This window comes from Hyla sarda, chromosome 3 (assembly GCF_029499605.1).
Source record: "Hyla sarda isolate aHylSar1 chromosome 3, aHylSar1.hap1, whole genome shotgun sequence".
Classification (NCBI taxonomy): Eukaryota; Metazoa; Chordata; class Amphibia; order Anura; family Hylidae; genus Hyla; species Hyla sarda.
Window position 1 is genome coordinate 23,592,551 of NC_079191.1, and position 25,123 is coordinate 23,617,673.

The window sequence follows — 25,123 nt, forward strand, 5'->3', positions numbered from 1 at the left end:
GGACAGTGGTCTACAACCTGCGGACCTCCAGATGTTGCAAAACTACAACACCCAGCATGCCCGGACAGCCGTTGGCTGTCCGGGCATGCTGGGTGTTGTAGTTTTGCAACATCTGGAGGCCTGCAGGTTGTAGACCACTGTTAGAGGAAGTTGTATTCACGTGTCCCCGCCGCTCCGGACCGTCACCGCTTGTCACCGCTGCCCTGGATGTCGCCGTCCATCGCTGTCGCCGTGTCCCCGAGGTGTCCCTGACGCTCCCGCAAGGCCTCTGCTTCCCCGGCATCCTCGCTGTCCGTTGCCGCCATCACGTCGCTACGCACACCGCTTCTACTGGACTGATCGGGAAAAATACAATAGAAAGAAGCATATTTTTCATTAACATGCTATTGGGAAGTTATTCAACATTCATTAATCTAAAATAAATCCAAAGTTTATTTGATGAGAGGTCCCCTATAATTTTAGCCCAGAGAGTGGCTGACTTTGCCCATAGCAATGGGTCCAGTGCCAGTTCTCCAGGATGAAGCAGGACTACACCGAGTTCTCTGCATGTGACATGGTTCCTATGGTAAATGTGGGATGATCTTATAAGGTTCTGTGGTAATAAGAACATTTCATCTGTTTTTCTATGTTACTTAAAGCAGTTATCGTGGCTGAGAAGTCATCTGAGTTCTGAGTCTGAAGGCATTGACGGAGAAGTGATTGTTTTTCGGTTTTACGAGAAATGTCTGTGGTAATGAGGCTTGGGGGTATTGTGACTTCTACAACAAGGAATAAACCAAGTAAGGTGAATGTATTCGTGAGCATTTGAGGACAAACTTATAAAACGCAATATCAGACAAAAACACTGAGAAATTTGGAAATAAGACACCAGTGTAAAAAGCCTAAACTTGGATGCAACAAAACTCCCATACCCTTGGGCTGATACAGTGATGAGGAGGTAGGGTACCTATAGTCTTCCCCAGAGCGCTCACTGTATATGTGTCCTGGATGATGGTGTTTGGGGTGCCATTGGTGGTTGTGTGTCCAAAAAGAGACAGAACATGGTGTAACTTATAAACAACTTACAGTTTACTCTACTGAAGATCTGCAGAAAACATCCAAGATGGAGGCACAGTACCTGAACATGGAAAGAGTCAGGCAGGCCTAGCTTTGGGCTACAGCAGGGTTTACGGAAGGTGTTTGGTGACTTCACCACAAGGAGGCGTGAAACAGTGTTGCCCCGATGCACGTCTGCTCCTGTCTCCAATTCATTCCGCTACCCTGCATGTCCGTCCTGTACCGCAAGTGTTCCTTTATCGTGAAGATTTTTCTCCTTACCGTGGTGAGTGCTTCATGTTCTATTCTTACATTGTTGTTTGTGGACTTTATACATCAGCACCACACAGGTTCACTACATCAGGAAGCACAATGGCCGACATTTATCATGGAAGTGCAAGTGAAGCATTTTTTTACACCTTTTTTCTTTTGTGTGCTGGTGATGTGTAGGAGCGCCAAATTTATTAAAAGGTAAAAGAGCTTTGATAAATTTTGTGCAGGTCACATTTTCTGAAATTTCTGTCTACACATACACCAAAAAGCTACACCATGTCTGGGCTGGTGTCGTTTTAGAGACTTTTCAGTGGCTTTGCGCCTTTTTTTGCTCCTTTTTACAAAAAAGCGGAATAATAAATCCCTTCCATATCATGTCTATTGCCAAAATCAGTGGATTGCAACTCATAATCAGCAGAAATGTGTAAACAAAAAAGGGCAAAAAAAGGTGCAAAAAACCCTGCTTGCGCCTTTTTTGCCCCTTTTTTAGACACAAAAACAGTCTAAAGACAATGATAAATGTGGGCCAATAGCCTTATTGCTGGTTTTCTGCTACGAGGGGAATGTTTCCAGTACTGGATCCATGTTCTTGTGTCTATGTCTTTCTTCTTATGGTTAATGTATCTATGTACTTTCTTTCCTCTAGCCCATGTCCCTAGTCCTGGTTGTTTTCTCCTTGGTGCAGGCTAAAAACTGCTTGGCTCATAGTTTGAGTAGTTTCACTCAGGAAAAACATTTGCTTGTCTCACCAGTACTGCAATTCCCAATGGCAGAGTTCAGATCTGTATATCCGTGAGCTACGTGCCACGCTGCACTAGGCCTGGTCAGAAGTCCACTTCAGTCCTAGTATGAAGCTATGGGGTCCTTGCTCAAATTCACCTCACAAGCTGAACTTCCTTCTTTTCTCCTTCTGCACTCAGATATTAGATCTAGGTTTGGATTGTGTCATTGACTGAATTCTTAGCAGCAGCTTACTTGACTCATGCTGTCCTGGACTGCACTCCTCTCACATGGAAAAAGGCTGGACTGCACTCCTTTCAGTAGAGAGGCTGGACTATGGTAAGCTCCTTTCTCTCTGGAGAGAGGCTGAATTAGAGCTTGTTACTCCATGCTGTCTTACTTTGCTCTCTAATTTCCTGCTGAAGAGAGAGATAGCTGTGGGCTGACCCACTCATGGCTTCCAGATTTGCCTGATACATAAATTCACAGGATGTTTTGGACCTTCATGAGTACAATTTATTTGGGGGCATTCAGAATATGTGTTCTGAATAACAATAGGTGAGCTAAGTTACTACCGAACAGCTCGGGTGGTGGCTTACCTTCCTGGGAACCAAAGGAACCGTAGTTGAAATACAATATGCCCAATCCACCATCTGTTGGGAACCCTCCTAAACACACAGAGACAGTCGACTGTTTCCACCAAAATCAGTGTGTATGGTCAACCTTTTCTTAATGTGTAAAGAAACCTTAAAGGGGTACTCCAGCGCTAAACAACTTATCCCCTATCAAAAGGATAGGGGATAAGATGTTGTATTGCAGGGATCCCGTGGCTGGGGACCCCTGCGATCTCTCCAGCAGCACCCCCGTTTTTCAGCTGTACAGAGCAAGGATTGCTCTGTGGCTGATGATAGGTGGTGCAGGGGATGGAGTATTGTGATGTCACGGCTCCGCCCCCTCATGATGTCACTCCCCGCCCCGTCAATGCAAGTCTATGGGAGGAGGCATGGTGGCCACCATGCCACCTCCCATAGACTTGCATTGAGGTGGTGGGGCATGATGTCGCAAGGGGCGGGGCTGTGATGTCACGATACTCCATCCCCTGCACAGCCTGAAAAACGGGGGTGCTGCTGGAGAGATCGCAGGGCTCCCCAGCGGCGGGATCCCCGCAATATAACATCTTATCCCCTATCCTTTTGATAGGGGATAAGATGTTTAGCGCCAGAGTACCCCTTTAAGGGTTCCTCACATGTTTTTTTACTCTTAGACCGTGTATGGAGGTATGCCCTCTCCTGATCACATGGAGGTATGCCCTCTCCTGATCACATTTCCAGGTAAGATCCCTTCTCTCTGGAGAGAGGCTGCTGTCTGCCTTAGCAGACAGCTCAGTTAGAGCTTTCCACTCCATTTTGTCTTACTCTGCACTTTTCTCTAACGTTCTGCTAAAGACAGAAAGAGTTAGCTGTGGGTTGATCCAAACATAGCTCCCAGCTTTGCCCGATACATAAATTCACAGTTTCACTTGCATATAACAGCGTAAACAATGTAGACCACCATAAAATAGTGCATATCAATAAAGGCACATACAACATGTATGACATCCAACCACAGGCCCAGCATGGATCCCAGTGAACTCCAACATTTCATGGGTGGTCTAAGAAAAGTAAGATTCCCCCATCCTCATACCGATTACCATCAGGGGTTGTCCGGCTTAATCTTCTGTCTATGGGCAGCTGATATGCATTGCCAATAAGTGACTTTACTGATGATTCTCAGAATCTCCAGTCCCACATAGAGGACATTGTAGTCCTGCAGCCAGACGATGAATTGACAATAGTCCCGGTTTTATCTCACAGTAACACAGAGCCGTCACACCCATGTCCGACTGTTGCTTTTACACTACAATAGCTGAACTGACCTCTGTACAATGTTATGGGTGAGGGCAGAAGCGAGACGTGTAACAGTATGGAGCACTATTCAGTAGCCATTGGCTGTAATCCACGGTAGAAATAACAGAGACTTATTTATTAAAGATGTGTGTACGATATGGCCATTATTATAACTAGTATGTATACATAAAGGAGTCAGGAGGTGGCAATTTGGTGGCCAAGTAGAAAAAAAATGTGTCGCTAGATAACAAGAAAGAACAATGGTAATAACGTCAATATAAAAACGTCACTCAGCGTGTTATGGCTATTCGTTTTTTTTTTTTTTTTTATAGTTTTTAATCAAATTTAATGTTTTAACCCCTTTCTACCTGGCATTTTTGGAGACAGTGTCTAAGAGTTTATTTCTCCTCACCAGTTAAGAGCCATAACTTTTACATTTTTCATCGATTGACCGTATTTTGGGAAACAAGTCTCGCATTTTATGGACACCCTTTATTTTACCTTACAACACATTGTGGAGTGAAACGGGGAAAAACACTATTCTGTGGGGGCTTTGCATGTACTTATTCTTCAGGTTAGTACAAGCACAACCAAATTAATATAGTTTTTGTTTGGATCTAATACTGTAAAAAAAAAAAAAAACACCTCCCTTTACCCTTTAAAAAAAAATATATATATATTTATTTATTTAATAATAAAAATAATAATAATAATAATAATAATAATAAAAAAAAAAAAAAATATATATATATATATATATATATATATATAGAAAACGAACGGCAACCGCACTCCCATATGTTGCAAAAAAAGGTGGTCTTTATTCACACAAACGTGAAAATTTTCACGTTTGTGTGAATAAAGACCACCTTTTTTTGCAACATATGGGAGTGCGGTTGCCGTTCGTTTTCTATGTGGAGGGATTCGTAACCAGGATCTATAGCAACTGGACGCACCCTATCACTGCTGCATGGAACCTAGGAGTGCTGCTCTCTTGGAGTTTTCTATATATATATATATATATATATATATATATATATATATAGAAAACAATGGCGCAGCACTCCAAAATTGCAAAAAAGTGTAAAAATGTATTCCTTCATGTCAAAATTCAAAGCGACGTTTCAGCTCCCCACTGGAGCTTTTTTCATCCATGCTTGAAAAGCTCCAGTGGGGAGCTGAAACGTCGCTTTGAATTTTAACATGAAGGAATACATTTTTACACTTTTTTGCAATTTTGGAGTGCTGCGCCATTGTTTTCTACTACATGGACTTTGATCGAGTCGGGGCGCTGGCACCGGGCATCTAATGGTGAAGTAGTGCTGCATTGTTTTTGAATATATATATATATATATATATATATATATATATGAATATATAATCTGACCCCTATAATTAAAAAAAAACTTAAAAAATTTGCAATGAAATGTACAAATTTCTCAGCTGCCCTGGAAAGTGAGGAGTGAGATCTGGAGTGAGACCTGGTGCTATCAACAACTGATAGACATGTCCAAAGTTATTTTTAATGACACTAATGCTTTAAATAATAAAATTCTGATTGCACTCCGCCACCACCAGAGGGAGCTTAGGAGCTTACTGCATACATTCATACATCAGACTCATTAATAAAACAGTATGGGGTAACCTTCCTCTAGTAGTTACTGAAGCAAGACTTTTTGGATAAAATACATAAGTAAATATAAATAGCGTGCAAGGATCGGCATTCACTTTAATAGCCTGGCCAGTTCTGTTTTTTAGAATAATGTCTGCAGAGAAGATGAAGTAGTCTTGAGATTTTCAGTTGGCTCCCATAATAAATCCTCAATGACCAGTCTAGGGAAGTGTCTCATATTGCTACCCCTAAAATAGAAGTCAAAGCAAAGCACAAGGAGGTATGTGGATTTTGCTCAAAATTCTTGTGTTGAATTTTTAGAATAACTATCTTAAAAGGGGTACTCCGGTGGAAAACTTTTTTTTTTTTTTTTATCAACTGGTGCCAGAAAGTTAAACAGATTTGTAAATTACATCTATATTAAAATCTTAATCCATCCAGTACTTATCAGCTGCTGTATGCTACAGAGGAAGTTGTATTTCTTTCTGGAATTCTTTTTTGTCTGACCACAGTGCTCTCTGCTGACACCTCTGTCCATGTCAGGAACTGTCCAGAGCAGGACAGGTTTGCTATGGGGATTTGTTCCTACTCTGGACAGTTCCCGACATGGACAGAGGTGTCAGCAAGGAGCACTGTGGTCAGACTGGAAAGAGCTACACAACTTCCTCTGGAGTATACAGCAGCTGATAAGTAAGGGTTACGATTTTTAGATAGAAGTAATTTACATATCTGTATACGTTTCTGGCACCAGTTGATTTAAAAACATTGTTTACCACCGGAGTACCCCTTTAACCCCTTGCCGAAAAACGGTGTTTATATGCGGAGCAGCAGCACACCAGGGGTATAAAGCGAGCCCAGGAGCTGAGCTTGTATCATACCTGCTTAATCCCGGCTGCTATCAGCAGCCAGGACTCGTGACTAATGCCGGACACCACCGATCAGGCCGATGTAAGGTATTAACACTTTAGACGCTGCAATCAAAGTTGATCACTGCATCTAAAAAAGCCAAAAACTACTGACAATAGCTCAGGGTAGCTGATCAGGACAATCATGGGGAAATTACGATTACCTGATCAGCTGTAAGGATAGAGGGAAGCATTGATCAATGTATGCAATCTAAAGATTGCATGTAATAGTCTCCTATAGGAACTAAAAAAAAAAATTAAGTGTTAAATAAAGTTAATAATTTTAATTAACCCCTTCCCTAATAAAAGTTTAAATTTTATTTTTTTTAAAGTAGTAAAATAAAACAAAACCTAGTTGGGTATCGTTCTAACAGTGTGGACCTACAGAATAGGTATAACATGTAATTTGTACTGAAAAGTCCATTGTATTCACCAAGGAAAATGAAATGCCGTGTGAAATACAGCAAGATATGGTAAACTCCCCTGTACAGGTCACCTGTCTAACCCAGGAAGAAGTATAGGTCACCTGTCTAACCCAGGAAGAAGTACAGGTCACCTGTCTAACTCAGGAAAAAGAACAGTGCCGCCTACAAAAAATCTAAATAGACAAATCACCAGGTCGGGATGTTCTAAAGGAATTAAGCAATGTAATAGACAGAGCCCAATTTTTAATATTCAAGGATTCTATAGTAACAAGGACTGTTCCCCAGGACTGGCGCATGGCAAATGTGGTGCCAATATTTAAAAAGGGGTCAAAAGGTGACCCTGGGAATTATAGGCATGTTAGTTTAATGTCCGTTGTATGTAAATTGTTTGAGGGTTTTCTATGAGATGCTATTTTGGAATATCTTGATAAAAAATAAATGTATGACCCCATATCAGGATGGCTTTATGAGGGATCGGTCCTGTCAAACTAACCTGATATGCTTTTTTGATGAGGTGAGCTCCAGACTGGACCAAGGGGAATCGCTGGATGTCGCATACCTGGATTTTTCCAAAGCATTTGATACGGTGCCACATAAAAGAATAAAAAATAAAAAATGAGAAGGTTTGGGCTGGGGGAGAATGTGTGTAAGTAACTGGCTCAATGATAGGAAACAGAGGGTGGTTATTAATGGCACTTATTCTGATTGGGTGACTGTTACTAGTGGGGTACCACAGGGGTCTGTCTTGGGTCCTGTTCTATTTAAAATATTTATATATAACCTTGTAGAGGGGTTGAATAGTAAAGTAGCAATCTTTGCAGATGATACTAAACTCTGTAAAGCGGTAAACACAATAGAGGACAGTGCACTGTTACAAATGGATCTGGCTAGGTTGGAGGTTTGGGCTGGGAAGTGGCAGATGAGGTTCAACACTGATAAATGTAAGGTAAGGCACATGGGGAGGAAAAATCTGGGCTGGGATTATGTATTAAATGGGAGAACGCTTGGGACGACTGACATGGAAAAGGACTTGGGAGTCTTAATTAACAGTAAATTTAGCTGTAGTGACCAGTGACGGGCAGCTGCTGCCAAGGCAAATAAAATCATGGGGTGCATCAATAGGGGCATAGATGCCCACGACAAGGAAATAATTCTACCGCTGTACAAATCACTAGTCAGACCACACATAGAATACTGTGTACAGTACTAGTCAGACCACACATAGAATACTGTGTACAGTACTGGGTACCAGTGTACAAGAAAGATATAGTGGAGCTGGAGAGGGTTCAAAGACGGGCAACCAGAGTAATACGGGGAATGGGAGGACTACAGTACCCAGAAAGATTATCAGAATTAGAGTTATTTAGTTTAGAGAAAAGAAGGCTTAGGGGCGACCTAATAACTATGTATAAATATATCAGGGGGCCGTACAGAGATCTCCACCATGATCTATTTGTACCCAGGACTGTATCTATAACAAGGGGGCATCCTCTACATCTAGAGGAAAGAAGGTTTCTACACCAGCACAGACGGGGGTTCTTTACTGTAAGAGCAGTGAGACTGTGGAATTCTCTCCTGGAGGAGGTGGTCATGGTGAATTCTGTGAAAGAATTTAAAAGGGGCTGGATGCATTTTTGGAGAGTAAGAACATCACCGGTTATGTATATTAGATTTATAGGGACAGAACATTGATCCAGGGATTTATTCTGATGCCATATTTGGAGTCGGGAAGGAGTTTTTACCTCTAGTATGAGGGTTTTTTTTTGCCTTCCTCTGGATTAACTCAGTAGGGACTCATTAGGGATATAGGTTAAACTTGATGGACTCTGGTCTTTTTTTCAACCTTATGAACTATGTTACTATGTAGAAACGGAAGCCCCCAAAAGTTGCTAAATTGCTTCTTTTTTTTTATTTTATTTCTTCCCACAAACATTTTTTTTTCATTTAGCTGTAGATTTTGTGTTAAAATAAGTGATGTCATTACAAAGTACAGTTGGTGGCACAAAACAAGCCCTTATATGGGTCTGTAAGTGGAAAAATAAAAGCATTATGGCTTTTAGAAGACCAAGATGAGAAAACACAAAAGTGCAAAAAAACTAAAAAGAGGGAAAAACCACCCATGTCCTTAAGGGGTTATTTGTTATGAATATAGCAGAGTTTTCTAAACTGTGGTCCTCCAGATATTGCAAAACTTCCTTTCCATAGTTTGCAATTGAAAAATTTTTTTTAATGTTTTTTGGCTTGCCTGGTACTGCAGCAGCATTGAAGTGTCAAAGAGGCGTGGCCACAGGTCTGCAGTGCCTCTCCACACCCTCTCCCTGTTTGATAGACAGGTTGGCTTCCAGCACCAAGCCAAGTTCAAATTAGGGGCAGGAAGCCGAGCTGTCAAAATATTGGTGCATTTCTGGCATATTTAAGCCATGCTCCATTGGGGGCATTTGTAGTAGTAAATCTGGTCCTTGGTGTTTGAATTATTCACTTTTTTTTTAAGATCTGTGCTTGCTGTCAGTGAATGAGAACACTCTTGTTTAAAGGGGTACTCCGGTGAAAAACTTTTTTTTTTAAATCAACTGGTGCCAGAAAGTTAAACAGATTTGTAAATTACTTCTATTTAAAAATCTTAATCCTTCCTGTACTTATTAGCTGCTGAATGCTACAGTGGAAATTCTTTTCCGTTTGAAACACAGAGCTCTCTGCTGACATCACGAGCACAGTGCTCTCTGCTGACACCTCTGTCCATTTTATGAACTGTCCAGAACAGCATATATTTGCTATGGGGATTTCCTTTTATGCTGGCAGTTCCTAAAATGGACAGAGATGTCAGCAGAGAGCACTGTGCTCATGATGTCAGCAGAGAGCTCTGTGTTTCAAACGGACAATAATTTCCACTGTAGTATTCAGCAGCTAATAAGTACAGGAAGGATTAAGATTTTTTAATAGAAGTAATTTACAAATCTGTTTAACTTTCTGGCACCAGTGGATTTAAAACAAAAACCAAAAAAAAAGTTTTTCACCGGAGTACCCCTTTAAGTTCAGAGGCAGCAATTGTGTACATAGCCAGTCCTGCTTTCAGCTGAGAAGTAATACAATTGTATCCAGTCTAGACAATGCTCTGTGAGCTAAACAGCCTGGACCCCAGACTGATACATTGTACATAGCTAGTCCTGCTCTCAGCTGAGAAGTGATACAATTGTATCCAGTCTAGACAATGCTCTGTGAGCTAAACAGCCTGGACCCCAGACTGATACATTGTACATAGTTAGTCCTGCTCTCAGCTGAGAAGTGATACAATTGTATCCAGTCTAGACAATGCTCTGTGAGCTAAACAGCCTGGACTCCAGACTGATACATTGTACATAGCTAGTCCTGCTCTCAGCTGAGAAGTGATACAATTGTATCCAGTCTAGACAATGCTCTGTGAGCTAAACAGCCTGGACTCCAGACTGATACATTGTACATAGCTAGTCCTGCTCTCAGCTGAGAAGTGATACAATTGTATCCAGTCTAGACAATGCTCTGTGAGCTAAACAGCCTGGACTCCAGACTGATACATTGTACATAGCTAGTCCTGCTCTCAGCTGAGAAGTGATACAATTGTATCCAGTCTAGACAATGCTCTGTGAGCTAAACAGCCTGGACTCCAGGCTGATACATTGTACATAGCTAGTCCTGCTCTCCACTGAGAAGTGATACAATTGTATCTAGTCTAGACAATGCTCTGTGAGCTAAACATCCAGGACCCCAGACTGATACATTGTACATAGCTAGTCCTGCTCTCAGCTCAAAAGTGATACAATTGTATCCGGTCTAGACAATGCTCTGTGAGCTAAACAGCCTGGACTCCAGACTGATACATTGTACATAGCTAGTCCTACCCCAGGTGAGAAGTGATACAATTGTATCCAGTCTAGACAATGCTCTGTGAGCTAAACAGCCTGGACTCCAGACTGATACATTGTACATAGCTAGTCCTGCTTTCAGCTGAGAAGTGATACAATTGTATCCGGTCTAGACAATGCTCTGTGAGCTAAACAGCCTGGACTCCAGACTGATACATTGTACATAGCTAGTCCTACCCCAGGTGAGAAGTGATACAATTGTATCCAGTCTAGACAATGCTCTGTGAGCTAAACAGCCTGGACTCCAGACTGATACATTGTACATGGCTAGTCCTGCTCTCAGCTGAGAAGTGATACAATTGTATCCAGTCTAGACAATGCTCTATGAGCTAAACAGCCTGGACTCCAGACTGATACATTGTACATAGCTAGTCCTACCCCAGGTGAGAAGTTATACAATTGTATCCAGTCTAGACAATGCTCTGTGAGCTATACAAATTAATACATTATTAAAGCTAGCAGAGCACATTTAGCTCACAGAGCATTGTCTAGGCTGGATACAAGTATATAGCTTCTCAGCTGAGAGCAGGACTAGCTATGTACAATGTATCAGTCTGGAGTCCAGGCTGTTTAGCTCACAGAGCATTGGTCTAGACTGGATACAATATCCGTAAGACCAATTGCCAGGCCAGTAATGGACGGTTGTAAAATATATAGTAGGATTATTATGAAATTATCATTACTATATACCGTATTTTCCATACTGAATGCAGTAGGTTAGTGGTCTCAAAACTGAGGACTTCCAACTGCTGCAAAACTACAACTCCCAGCATGCCCGGACAGCCAACGGCTGTCCGGGCATGCTGGGAGTTGCAGTTTTGCACCCTTAAAGGGGTATTCCAGGCAAAAACTTATATATATATATCAACTGGCTCCGGAAAGTTAAACAGATTTGTAAATTACTTCTATTAAAAAATCTTAATCCTTCCAATAGTTATTAGCTTCTGAAGTTTTCTGTCTAACTGCTCAATGATGATGTCACGTCCCGGGAGCTGTGCATGATGGGACGCGAGTCATCAGAAAGCAGTGACGTGAGTCATCAGAAAGCAGTTAGACAGAAAACAGCAACTCAACTTCAGAAGCTAATAACTATTGGAAGGATTAAGATTTTTTAATAGAAGTAATTTACAAATCTGTTTAACTTTCCGGAGCCAGTTGATATATATATAAAAAAAGTTTTTGCCTGGAATACCCTTTTAACCCCTTAAGGACGCAGGACGTAAATGTACGTCCTGGTGCGGTGGTACTTAACGCACCAGGACGTACATTTACGTCCTAAGCATAACCGCGGGCATCGGAGCGATGCCCGTGTCATGCGCGGCTGATCCCGGCTGCTGATCGCAGCCAGGGACCCGCCGGCAATGGCCGACGCCCGCGATCTCGCGGGCGTCCGCCATTAACCCCTCAGGTGCCGGGATCAATACAGATCCCGGCATCTGCGGCAGTGCGCGATTTCAATGAATGATCGGATCGCCCGCAGCGCTGCTGCGGGGATCCGATCATTCATAACGCCGCACGGAGGTCCCCTCACCTTCCTGCTTCCGGCTCCCGGCGTCTCCTGCTCTGGTCTGAGATCGAGCAGACCAGAGCAGAAGATCGCCGATAACACTGATCTGTTCTATGTCCTATACATAGAACAGATCAGTATTAGCAATCATGGTATTACTATGAATAGTCCCCTATGGGGACTATTCAAGTGTAAAAAAAAAATAAAAAAAAATGTAAAAGTAAAAGTAAAAAAAAAGTGAAAAATCTCCTCCCCCAATAAAAAAGTAAAACGTCCGTTTTTTCCAATTTTACCCCCAAAAAGCGTCCAATTTTTTTTTATAGAAATATTTGGTATCGCCGCGTGCGTAAATGTCCGAACTATTAAAATAAAATGTTAATGATCCCGTACGGTTAACGGCGTGAACGAAAAAAAAAAGTCCAAAATTCCTACTTTTTTAATACATTTTATTAAAAAAAAATATTAAAAATGTATTAAAAGTTTTTTATATGCAAATGTGGTATCAAAAAAAAGTACAGATCATGGCGCAAAAAATGAGCCCCCATACCACCGCTTATACGGAAAAATAAAAAAGTTATAGGTCATCAAAATAAAGGGATTATAAATGTACTAATTTGGTTAAAAAGTTTGTGATTTTTTTTTAAGCGCAACAATAATATAAAAGTATGTAATAATGGGTATCATTTTAATCGTATTGACCCTCAGAATAAAGAACACACGTCATTTTTACCATAAATTGTACGGCGTGAAAACAAAACCTTCCAAAATTAGCAAAATTGCGTTTTTCGTTTTAATTTCCCCACAAAAATAGTGTTTTTTGGTTGCGCCATACATTTTATGATATAATGAGTGATGTCATTACAAAGGACAACTGGTCGCGCAAAAAACAAGCCCTCATACTAGTCTGTGGATGAAAATATAAAAGAGTTATGATTTTTAGAAGGCGAGGAGGAAAAAATGAAAACGTAAAAATTAAATTGTCTGAGTCCTTAAGGCCAAAATGGGCTGAGTCCTTAAGGGGTTAAGGAAGGGTTGGGGGGAATATCTTTAATTAACTTCAAGGGGACATCAGTGTCTTGCGATGGATCTGTATCCCTTATAGGAGGTGTCACATGACTGGGAGTGCACTTCTTCAGGTTCTAAATATAAATAAAAAAAATAATTAATAAACAAATAAATAAATAAATTCATCCAGCAGGGCAATGTCCCTCGTAGAGCAATAAAGCACTGTGACATCGCCCGCCCTAATGACAGAAACACATGGTCACATCTGTAAGGACAGATCTTATCTAATGTTGCTCTCAGCGATGGACGCACTGGGGGTTGCTATGGGAGGTGTATGGCCGCCAGCCACCAAAAACATTCACCTTCCTGCCTGAACTCCTGCAGCCAAAACACAGGTTCCATCCTACACCAGTGTTCTCCAACTTGTAGCTCTCCAGCTGTTACGAAACTACAACTCCCACCTCTATCTGTATACTGCTGCTATCTCTATGGAATCGGGATATATATTAGTTATACACCTCCCCTCCAGCTCTATCTGTATACTGCTACAGCTATCTTTAGGGGTTCAGGATATATAGTAGTTACACACCTCCCCTCCAGCTCTATCTGCATATTGCTGCTATATCATTGGGATCAGGATATATAGTAATTCCACACTTCACCTCTAGCTCTATCTGTATACTGCTGCTGCTATCTCAGGATATTTAGCAGTTATACACCTCCCCTCCAGCTCTATCTGTATACTGCTACTGCTATCTCTATGGGATCAGGATATATAGTAGTTACACACCTCCCCTCCAGCTCTATCTGTATACTGCTGCTATCTCTATGGGATCAGGATATATAGTAGCTATAAACCTCCCCTCCAGCTCTATCTGCATATTGCTGCTATATCATTGGGATCAGGATATATAGTAATTCCACACTTCACCTCTAGCTCTATCTGTATACTGCTGCTATCTCAGGATATTTAGTAGTTATACACCTCCCCTCCAGCTCTATCTGTATACTGCTGCCATCTCTATGGGATCAGGATATATAGTAGTTATACACCTCTCCTTCCAGCTCTATCTGTATACTGCTACTGCTGTCTCTATGGGTTCAGGGTATATAGTAGTTACACACCTCCCCTCCAGCTCTATGGGATCAGGATATATAGTAGCTAGAAACCTCCCCTCCAGCTCTATCTGTATACTGCTACTGCTATATCTATGGTTCAGGGTATATAGTAGTTACACACCTCCCCTCCAGCTCTATGTGATCAGGATATATAGTAGCTATAAACCTCCCCTCCAGCTCTATCTGCATATTGCTGCTATATCATTGGGATCAGGATATATAGTAATTCCACACTTCACCTCTAGCTCTATCTGTATACTGCTGCTGCTATCTCAGGATATTTAGTAGTTATACACCTCCCCTACAGCTCTATCTGTACACTGCTGCTATCTCAATGGGATCAGGATATATAGTAGTTATACATCTCCCATCCAGCTCTATCTGTATATTGCTGCTATATCATTGAGATCAGGATATATAGTAATCCCACACTTCTCCTCCAGCCCTATCTGTATATTGCTGCTGCTATAGTGACTCTGCCTCTATAACAAGGTCCTATGGTTTCTGTGTGATTGAGTAGATGCTTTTGTTTGCGGTTCAGCCCTCAGACACCCACCAATTCCTCCTAGACCTACAGTATGTCTAAAGCTTTACGAGATGACAGCAGCCCAAGAACGTTGTCCATATTAAGATCTTGAGTTATAATGATAGGGTTTAAGAAGTCAAAGACAGAAAATCCACTTTATAGGCTTGGACCGGCAGAATGTCCTATAGGGGTAATTGGAAAATGAGAGATGAGTGGAGCCAAGAGGGTGGGAGTCATCATTTTCATCATCACCATCCGCTCTATTATAGCTATGTTTCTTTTCTCTTTGTGGATTGCAAACTCTAGCAGTCACATGACACAGACTGGTTTATTCTGAAAATCCCCATATATTCCTGTCATTTCAACTTCCAACTTTACAATATATATAATTATTTTTTTATTTTTTTTAAGATTTCTCCCTGGGGATAGCTCTGGGATCGTCCTTGACACAGCCACAGGACATGTTTCCACTTCAATCAGCAGGCAAACAACAGAACTTTATGCAAGTCCGGCCCCTCTCCAGCTTTATTAGACAGGTTGCAGGATAAATAAAAACATAAGACTGGAACAAACAAAACCCTAGACCGTCGAGTCACTAACTAAACAATCCAGCATGCCCTGACTCATCAACTGGTGGGCTTTTCCTGGCCAGTTAAACTTATGCCTCCTGCAACCTTCTACTCACTATTCACACGCAGCATTTGCAACTTATTGCTGTGTGTCTCGTCCACACTTAACTGTTGGGGCCACTCGGGCTGTGTGTTCCTCACCAGGACCCCTGCCTCCCCCACAGCCACCTTGCTGTCTTCTGGGGAGAGACCAGATTATTCTGTTTGACTTCCCTTTAAACACACTTCCCCTTTCTGTTACCTCATTAATCAGGCCACAGGTGGAGGTTTCTCCAGGGTTAGCTAGGGAAATACCCTTGCCACAGTGTCACAAATATATATATATATATATATATATATATATATGTCAAGGACTGACCGGAGGACAGGGAGAGTGAGCCCTAAACTGACCCTAAAACCGCTCTCCCTTTCACCCAGTCAGTCCTTGACATATATATATATATATATATATATATATATATATATATTGTGACACTGTGGCAAGGGAAGGGTGTATTTCCCTAGCTAACCCTGGAGAAACCTCCACCTGTGGCCAAATTAATGAGGTAGCAGAAAGGGGAAGGGTGTTTAAAGGGAAGTCAAACTCCTGAGCAAGGAGTAGAGTAGCCTGAGGGGGATGGGTGGCTTTTTCCAAAATGGGCATTTTATGTTTTATATATATATATATATATATATATATATATATATATATATATATATATATATATACACACACATATATACATCCATTACAATATATATATATATATATATATATATATATATAGATATATACAGATATATGCATATTGAAGGTCTATATATAGCATGAATCCAGCCTAATGGATGATCAAAAAGGATACAAATGTGTCTATAAATCAGTGTTTCCCAACTAGGGTGCCTCCTTTTGGATAGGGGATAAGATGTATAAAGCCGGAATACCCCTTTAAGGATTCTTCAGCATTTACTTCCACATACAGACTTTAGTTCGTTGACAGTACAAGGTATTACAATACTAGCAGATGCTACTAAAGGGGGTATTTTACTTCTAGACATTTGTTCTAAATATCATGTATCGGTAAAAGATTTGTTTTAAATATTTACAACTTAGACACCTTTTCGCTTCCTCACTTTGGTGGATTACACAACTGTCCACACCCTAAGAAGTCTCTTTTCGGAATGCTGGTGTAACCTAATACACTACTAATTCACTCTTTTTAAGAACGTAGGGAGCAGGATCTGAAATGTACATTCTCCATAGATCAATAGAAGTTCCCTCCAAGGTTTGTTGCATAAATCACCTAGAAGTTTCTAGGAAGTTGTTGTGTCCCTCGTACTAAACCCCGATCATTTGTATGGGATGTCATCAGAGATATGCAGCCCGTTTTGGAGATGGTAATCTTTACCATATATGGTGGGAATGTCCAGTGATTCAGAAATTTTGGAGGGAAGTTCACACAACAATTTCTACTATAGTGGATGTCATTATACTACAGGGTCACGAGGTTGCATTATTAGTGATGAGTAGCAGGGGCCATATTTGAATTCACGATATTTTGCAAATATTTGAATGAATATTCGTCCTATGTTCGCTAAATTTGCCTATTCGCTATGTTCGTTCTTTTTTTTCCCATGCGAAAATTCGTAATGAAATTCGCATAGTGCGCATGCGCAATTATATCTTTCACCTAAAAGAAGGGAGGGATCAGTGTCCAGTCTGGAAGTGCTGATATTCGCAAAAATAAAATATTTGCATAAATATTCACATAAATTCACATAAAAAAAAACTAATATTCATCATAACGGATATATATTACTATATTCTAAATAGTTGTGAAATCGCGAAGTGCCCATATTCGCAGTAAAAATTAGCATTTCGAATATTTGCGCTCAACACTAATTATTATTACTGACTTCATGTCAGGTATAGGTGTGGACTAAGCTTGTCCAGACCTCTATCCCTGACTTTTAGGGTATCCGCCTTCTTTATAGGGTAGCCCCAACCACGGTGTCGGCCCTTAAGTTCATTAAGGTTCAGGGTGTAGCAAAGTCAAAACAAATAAACACTGTATGGAAGTCAGGGAAGCAGGTCGGGGTACAATGGGTTCAACAGGCACAGAACTAAAGACAAAAATGAAAACAAACAGGAAATAAACAAACAGACAAAGCAGAAATCTACAAGGCAGCGCAGTACAGATAAGGAAAGCAGAGGAGTAGTCACAGAACAAGCCAAGGTCAGAAACCCAGAAATAAAGGAAAAGCCCATGTCAGAAGCTAGTGTAGAAAATGAATGCTATCACAAGCAAAGAGGCAGACTGAAGCCTAAGGGCTCTCTCATACTGCAAACGTACGGCTGGCGGAATGCAACTTGCAGCAGAGTCCCATTTCTTTCAATGGGATTCTTCTGCTCTTTACACACTGGCAAATTGCCATGGCATTCTGCTGGCCTAATGAACGTCCCCTCAAAGAATGAACATGTTCATTCTGGACTACGCCTGTGTGGTCCTACCACCGTACTATGTAATTGTGTAATAGTGTGCATAAGATATATTTGCGGAATGATATATGGTCCTATAAAGTAATTATGTGTACACTGTTATGTTGTTCTCATGATAAAAATTTTATTAGAGATCTACTATGGGGACTGCAGACAGGATTCTCTCATTTTATCTGTGTCTATGCAGGAGATGTGGAGGTTGTCAGTCGCTGGAGGTGGGGATGATTGTCAGTCACTGGAGGTGTGGATGTTGTCAGTCTCCTGAGATGTGGAGGTTGTCAGTCGCTGGAGGTGGGGATGTTGTCAGTCTCCTGAGATGTGGAGGTTGTCTGCTGCTGGTCATGTGGAGGATGTCAGTCGCTGGAGATGTGTAGGTTGTCAGTTGCTGGAGGTGTGGATGATTGTCAGTCGCTGAAGATGTGGAGATTGTCAGTTGCTGGAGGTTGTCAGTCGCTGGAGAAGTGGATGATTGTCAGTCAGTGAAGATGTGGAGGTTGTCAGTCTCTGGAGATGTGGAAGTTGTCAGTCTCTGGAGATGTGGGGGTTGTAAGCCACTGGAGATGGGAATTTTGTCAGTCACTGAAGATGTGGAGGTTGTGAGTCGCTGGCAATGTGGAGGTTGTGAATTGCTGGGGATGTGGAGGTTGTTAGAAGCTGGAGATGTGGAGGTTGTTAGTCGCTAACGATGTGGAGGTTGTGAGTTGCTGGAGATGTGGAGGTTGTCAGTCGCTAAAGATGTGGAGGTTGTGAATCACTGGAGATGTGGAGGTTGTTAGTTGCTAGAGATGTGGAGGTTGTCAGTCGCTGAAGATGTGGAGGTTGTCAGTCTCTGGAGATGTGTAGATTGTTAGTCGCTAGAGATGTGAAGGTTGTTAGTCGCTGGAGATGTGGAGGTTGTTAGTTGCTGGAGATGTGGAGGTTGTTAGTCGCTGGAGATGTGGAGGTTGTTAGTCGCTGGAGATGTGGAGGTTGTTAGTTGCTGGAGATGTGGAGGTTGTTAGTCGCTGGAGATGTGGAGGTTGTTAGTCGCTGGAGATGTGGAGGTTGTTAGTCGCTGGAGATGTGGAGATTGTCACTCTCTGGAGATGTGTAGGCTGTCAGTCGCTGGAGGTATGGCGGTGGTCAGTCGCTAGAGATGTGGAGGTTGTTAGTCGCTGAACATGTGGAGGTTGTGAATTGCTGGAGATGTGGAGGTTGTTAGTTGCTGGAGATGTGGAGGTTGTTAGTTGCTGGAGATGTGATGGTTGTTAGTCGCTGGAGATGTGGAGGTTGTTAGTCGCTGGAGATGTGGAGGTTGTTAGTCGCTGGAGATGTGGAGGTTGTTAGTCGCTGGAGATGTGGAGGTTGTTAGTCGCTGGAGATGTGGAGGTTGTTAGTCGCTGGAGATGTGGAGGTTGTTAGTCACTGGAGATGTGAAGGTTGTTAGTTGCTGGAGATGTGGAGGTTGTTAGTCGCTAGAGATGTGAAGGTTGTTAGTTGCTGGAGATGAGGAGGTTGTTAGTCGCTGGAGATGTGGAGGTTGTTAGTCGCTGGAGATGTGGAGGTTGTTAGTCGCTGGAGATGTGGAGGTTGTTAGTTGCTGGAGATGTGGAGGTTGTTAGTTGCTGGAGATGTGGAGGTTGTTAGTCGCTGGAGATGTGGAGGTTGTTAGTCGCTGGAGATGTGGAGGTTGTTAGTTGCTGGAGATGTGGAGGTTGTTAGTTGCTGGAGATGTGGAGGTTGTTAGTTGCTGGAGATGTGGAGGTTGTTAGTCGCTGGAGATGTGGAGGTTGTTAGTCGCTGGAGATGTGGAGGTTGTTAGTCGCTGGAGATGTGGAGGTTGTCAGTTGCTTTAATAAAAACAACAACATCTTATCCTATATCACTAAACATTTCATCCCATCCCTGATTTTTTGTCCTTGGTTTGTAACTTGTTTTCTTTCTCAGATGAATGTTCCAGTGTCTTTCGCTGTCACACACAATATTATGTTTGGCTTTGAGGACGGTCCTCGGCCTCTAATTGATAGCAGATCACTCTCGCCCTGAGAACACGCTCTGTAGAGAAGGAGATTCCGCAATGTATTTGATCTTATGTGCAGCAGAGTCGTGTTTGTCATTGAACCGCTTCTTGCGTGCATTGCAATAACTTATCTCTGCTACATCAATGTGCCGCTCACTTACCTGGGATTTTAATCTTAACGGCTTATCCAAAGGACTGACCATTGTTTCCCAACCAGGGTGCCTCCTACTGTTACAAAACTACAACCCCTAGCATGCCCGGACAGCCGAAGGCTGGTTTGGAAACACTAGGATAGACCGTCGATATTTGATAGGTAAGGGTCCGACTCCCAGCATCCCCACTGACAAGCTGAGTGAAGGGGTCATGGCGCTGTACATAAAGATGTGTCTGGCACTCTACCTTGCAATAGGCTTGAGCTGGAGTACTAGGCAAAGCCACTATAGTACAAGTGGTGCTTTATCTGGGTAAACATCAAAGGGTTAATTCAGCTGATTGGTGGGGGGTGCTGATCAAATATTGATTTAACGGAATCTGTCAGTTGGAAGCCAAGCCCTGTTTCCAAATCTCATTCCTGCGCTATGCATACGGTCACCTCCTCTTTATTTGTGTCGCAAACTCCAGAGCCGATAATGCCGATAAGTTGAAACACCACGGTATTGTAGCTCAATAATTCCACCAAAATTTACTGACCATTAAGTTTAACGAGATTCCTCTGTCGTATTCACACAGCGGAATTTCTGCGGCGGCAATTCAGCCGCGGAAATTCTGCATTTCTGAACTGTCTTTAATTTTTAGAAATTCTTTGTTTTGAGAACACATAAATTCCAGTGAAAATTGGTGGAAATTCCTCCAGAATTCCACAATTCTGCAAAAAAATCCGCTACAAGCTTTCCAAAACGGAATTTCAACAGAATTGCGGAATTCCACCGTGTGAACATAGTCTTAGCCTATGAAGTGACCGAAATGAAAGGTAAGTGATGGGATTGTTAATATTTACACTAAGCAGTTTCAATCCTTGGGATAACTTTTGCGACAATATTTTGCTTTATTGCTAATTTCATCAAATGGCTGCAATACCAGACATGGCCACTAGACAAGAATGGCACTGTTTCCCGTATAAAAAAATAAAATACCACTACTATTTTTGGAATTTATTTTTTTTAAACCAACTGGTGCCAGAAAGTTAAACAGATTTGTAAATCACTTCTATTAAAAAATCTTAATCCTTCCAGTGCTTATTAGCTGCTGAATACTACAGAAGAAATGGTTTTCTTTTTGGAACACAGTGCTCTCTGCTGACATCACGAGCACAGTGCTCTCTGCTGACATCTCTGTCCATTTTAAGAACTGTTCAGAGCAGCATATGTTTGCTTTGGGGATTTTCTCCTTCTCTAGACAGTTCTTAAAATGGACAGAGATGTCAGCAGAGAGCACTGTGCTCGTGATGTCAGCAGAGAGCTCTGTGTTTCAAAAAGAAAACCATCTCTTCTGTAGTATTCAGCAGCTAATAAGCACTGGAAGGATTAAGATTTTTTAATAGAAGTGATTTACAAATCTGTTTAACTTTCTGGCACCAGTTGGTTTAAAAAAAAAAAAAAAATTTCAAAAAATAGTAGTGGTATTTTATTTTTTTATACGGGAAACAGTGCCATTCTTGTCTAGTGGCCATGTCTGGTATTGCAGCCATTTGTTGAAATTAGCAATAAAGCAAAATATTGTCGCAAAAGTTATATAAAATAATTTCCTCTGTAGCATTCAGCAGCTAATAAGTACTGGAAGGATAAAGATTTTTTAATAGAAGTAATTTACAAATCTGTTTAACTTTCTGGCACCAGTTGATTTAAAAAAAAAAAAAGTTTTTCACCGGAGTACCCCTTTAAGTTCAGAGGCAGCAATTGTGTACATAGCCAGTCCTGCTTTCAACTGAGAAGTGATACAATTGTATCCAGTCTAGACAATGCTCTGTGAGCTAAAAATCCTGGACCCCAGACTAATACATTGTACATAGCTAGTCCTGCTCTCCGCTGAGAAGTGATACAATTGTATCCAGTCTAGACAATGCTCTGTGAGCTAAACATCCTGGACCCCAGACTGATACATTGTACATAGCTAGTCCTGCTCTCCGCTGAGAAGTGATACAATTGTATCCAGTCTAGACAATGCTCTGTGAGCTAAACATCCTGGACCCCAGACTGATACATTGTACATAGCTAGTCCTGCTCTCCGCTGAGAAGTGATACAATTGTATCCAGTCTAGACAATGCTCTGTGAGCTATACAAATTAATACATTATTAAAGCTAGCAGAGCACATTTAGCTCACAGAGCATTGTCTAGGCTGGATACAAGTATATAGCTTCTCAGCTGAGAGTTTTCCATGGGAGTACCCCTTTAATATAAAGCATATCTCAAAAATATCCCATACATCGCAATCCCACCCCCCAGCCAACAGGTGGCGGCGGCATTCGCTTTCTCTTCCTGAAAGGTCACCTTTGTTCACTATGTTAGGGAAAGGTGAATTTACAGGAGGCAGTAAAGGTTTTTATACGAGTATATACCCTGCACATAAGATGTTTTCCAGAATGTTTGGCGCTGTTCATAACCTGGCAGGAGACACTTTTCCTTTCACTTTATACATTTTACAAGGAAAACGTGATTGTTGTAAAACGGTGCACCAGTAATGGAGTCAAAAAAAAAAAAAAAAAAAAAAAAAAAAAAAAAGGTCATTGAACTGTGCCCTCTTTTTATATAGGATGACCTGCAGCCCTATAAACAGACAAATGATATCACATGTTATAACATAGACGTTGCAAATTTTCGTAAAGGACAAACTCAGCTCTGCTACATCTGTATCTCAACTGAACGCCGAGCCATTATGAGGGGTTATGGCAGGCACACCCCTTCCCAGTCTAAGTCTCTGAATCCCCTAATCCAGGCCTCCATACACTGTGGTATTGTTTGCCAGCCAGTGTCCCTCCACTGTTGCAACCAGCGTGCCTCCAGCTGTTGCAAGACTACAACTCCCAGCATGCCCGGACAGCCGTTGGCTGTCCGGGCATGCTGAGAGTTGTAGTCTTGCAACAGCTGGAGGCACACCGTTTCTAAAGCACTGCCCTATGCAAAGGGAGACCACATTTTCCCTTTAATTCTGATTCTCCATGGCGACCCCACGGTAGCCGGCAGACATGGCACATTACCAATACAATGACCACAAATCTGGGACATCCGCTTGGATCTATTTTCAGGTTTTGCGGACGTCGGACCCCACAGCTTGAAGATTTTATTTTATTTTTCTTGCGTAGCTGGTTTAAGCGAAGAAAATCTCCCAATTATACGTCCCAGCGGGAAAACAATTGCTACGGCTTGGACATGGTAAGAATAGATGTATGAGAAACAGACAAGTGGAATTGTCTGTATTCATATCCTCTGAGTCACAGTAAGTATACAGAAAGGATGTACTACAAGTGCCATGCCAAACTACAAGTGCCATCACATGACTGGTGGATGGCAGTAGGGGTCATGTGCTGTCTATGCAGCATAAGAACATACTGGGGGAAATATATTAAAACTAGCACAAGAGAAAATATACACACACTATACGTGTGCACAAGATAACATTGCACACAAGTATGCACACACACTACACACGGACACACGCGCACACACACATGTAAACATAGTATATACAGACATACACACACGTTTCATGCACACATTATATACATATACACACGCTGCACATACAGTATATACACACTCTGCACACATTTATACATATACACCACACACACACACACATATATATATAGTATGCTTTCATACACACATTACAGACAACATATAAACACACAGCACACTTATAAAACATTGCACAAATATATACACTCTCTACACCTGTGTATACACATGCTGCATACACACACACACACACGATGCACACATTTATACACACTCTACACACATACAGTATATACACTTTCACCTTTCACACAACTATGCGCAGGCTGTATACATATCTTTATATGGACTGCACATGTGTATAGCCCCAGTACTTATATATAAACACACATTTGTGTAAACATCACACATATATACACACGTCACACCCTCTATACACTTTGTACACCTGTATACACATGCTGCATAAACACGCACAGTGCACACACATTTATACACACACTGCACACGTATATACACTCACACATTGCACACATTTATGCACAGACTATATATACATATATACACATAGGCTGCACACATGTACACTCACTGTACTTATGTATAAACACACATTTGTACGAACACCGCACATGTATACACACTCACAACGCAGAGATTTATACACACACATCACACATATATACACTCACACATTGCATGCTTTTACATACAGACTATATAGTGTGTACATATATACACATAGGCGGAACACAGTACTTATGTATAAACACACATTTGTACAAACACCCCATATATATATATATATATATATATATATATATATATATATATATATATACCTATACACACATGCACACAATGCACACATTTATACACAGACTATATACATACGGTATACACATACACTGCACACATGAATACACACACTACACTGCACATAAATATACACACACTACACACATTTGTATACACACTACACTGCACATAAATATACACACACTACACACATTTGTATACACACTACACTGCACATAAATATACACACACTACACACATTTGCATACACACTACTTGAGGCCGCTTGAGGTATATTGAAGGTTTCTTGTAGTTTTCTGGGAACAATGCTGGGGCCTGGGGGTAAAGGAGGTGTAGATGAGAAGTAGTGACACCAAAATCCCGGCAAGGAGGATGCCTGCAGAGTCCGGGAAAGATGAGTCTTAGGGTACGTTCACACGCGAGGATTTTTTTTGCGGTTTTTCGCTGCGTATTTGAAAGTGGGCGGGCTCTTCTCGGCTGTCCGTAGCAGATTTTCCGCGGCGGAATGTACACTGCGGAAAATCCACCACAAGCCCCATTGAAGTCAGTAGGGACTGTGACGGAAGAGCCCGACTACTTTCAAATGCGCAGCGGAAAACCCGCTAAAAAATC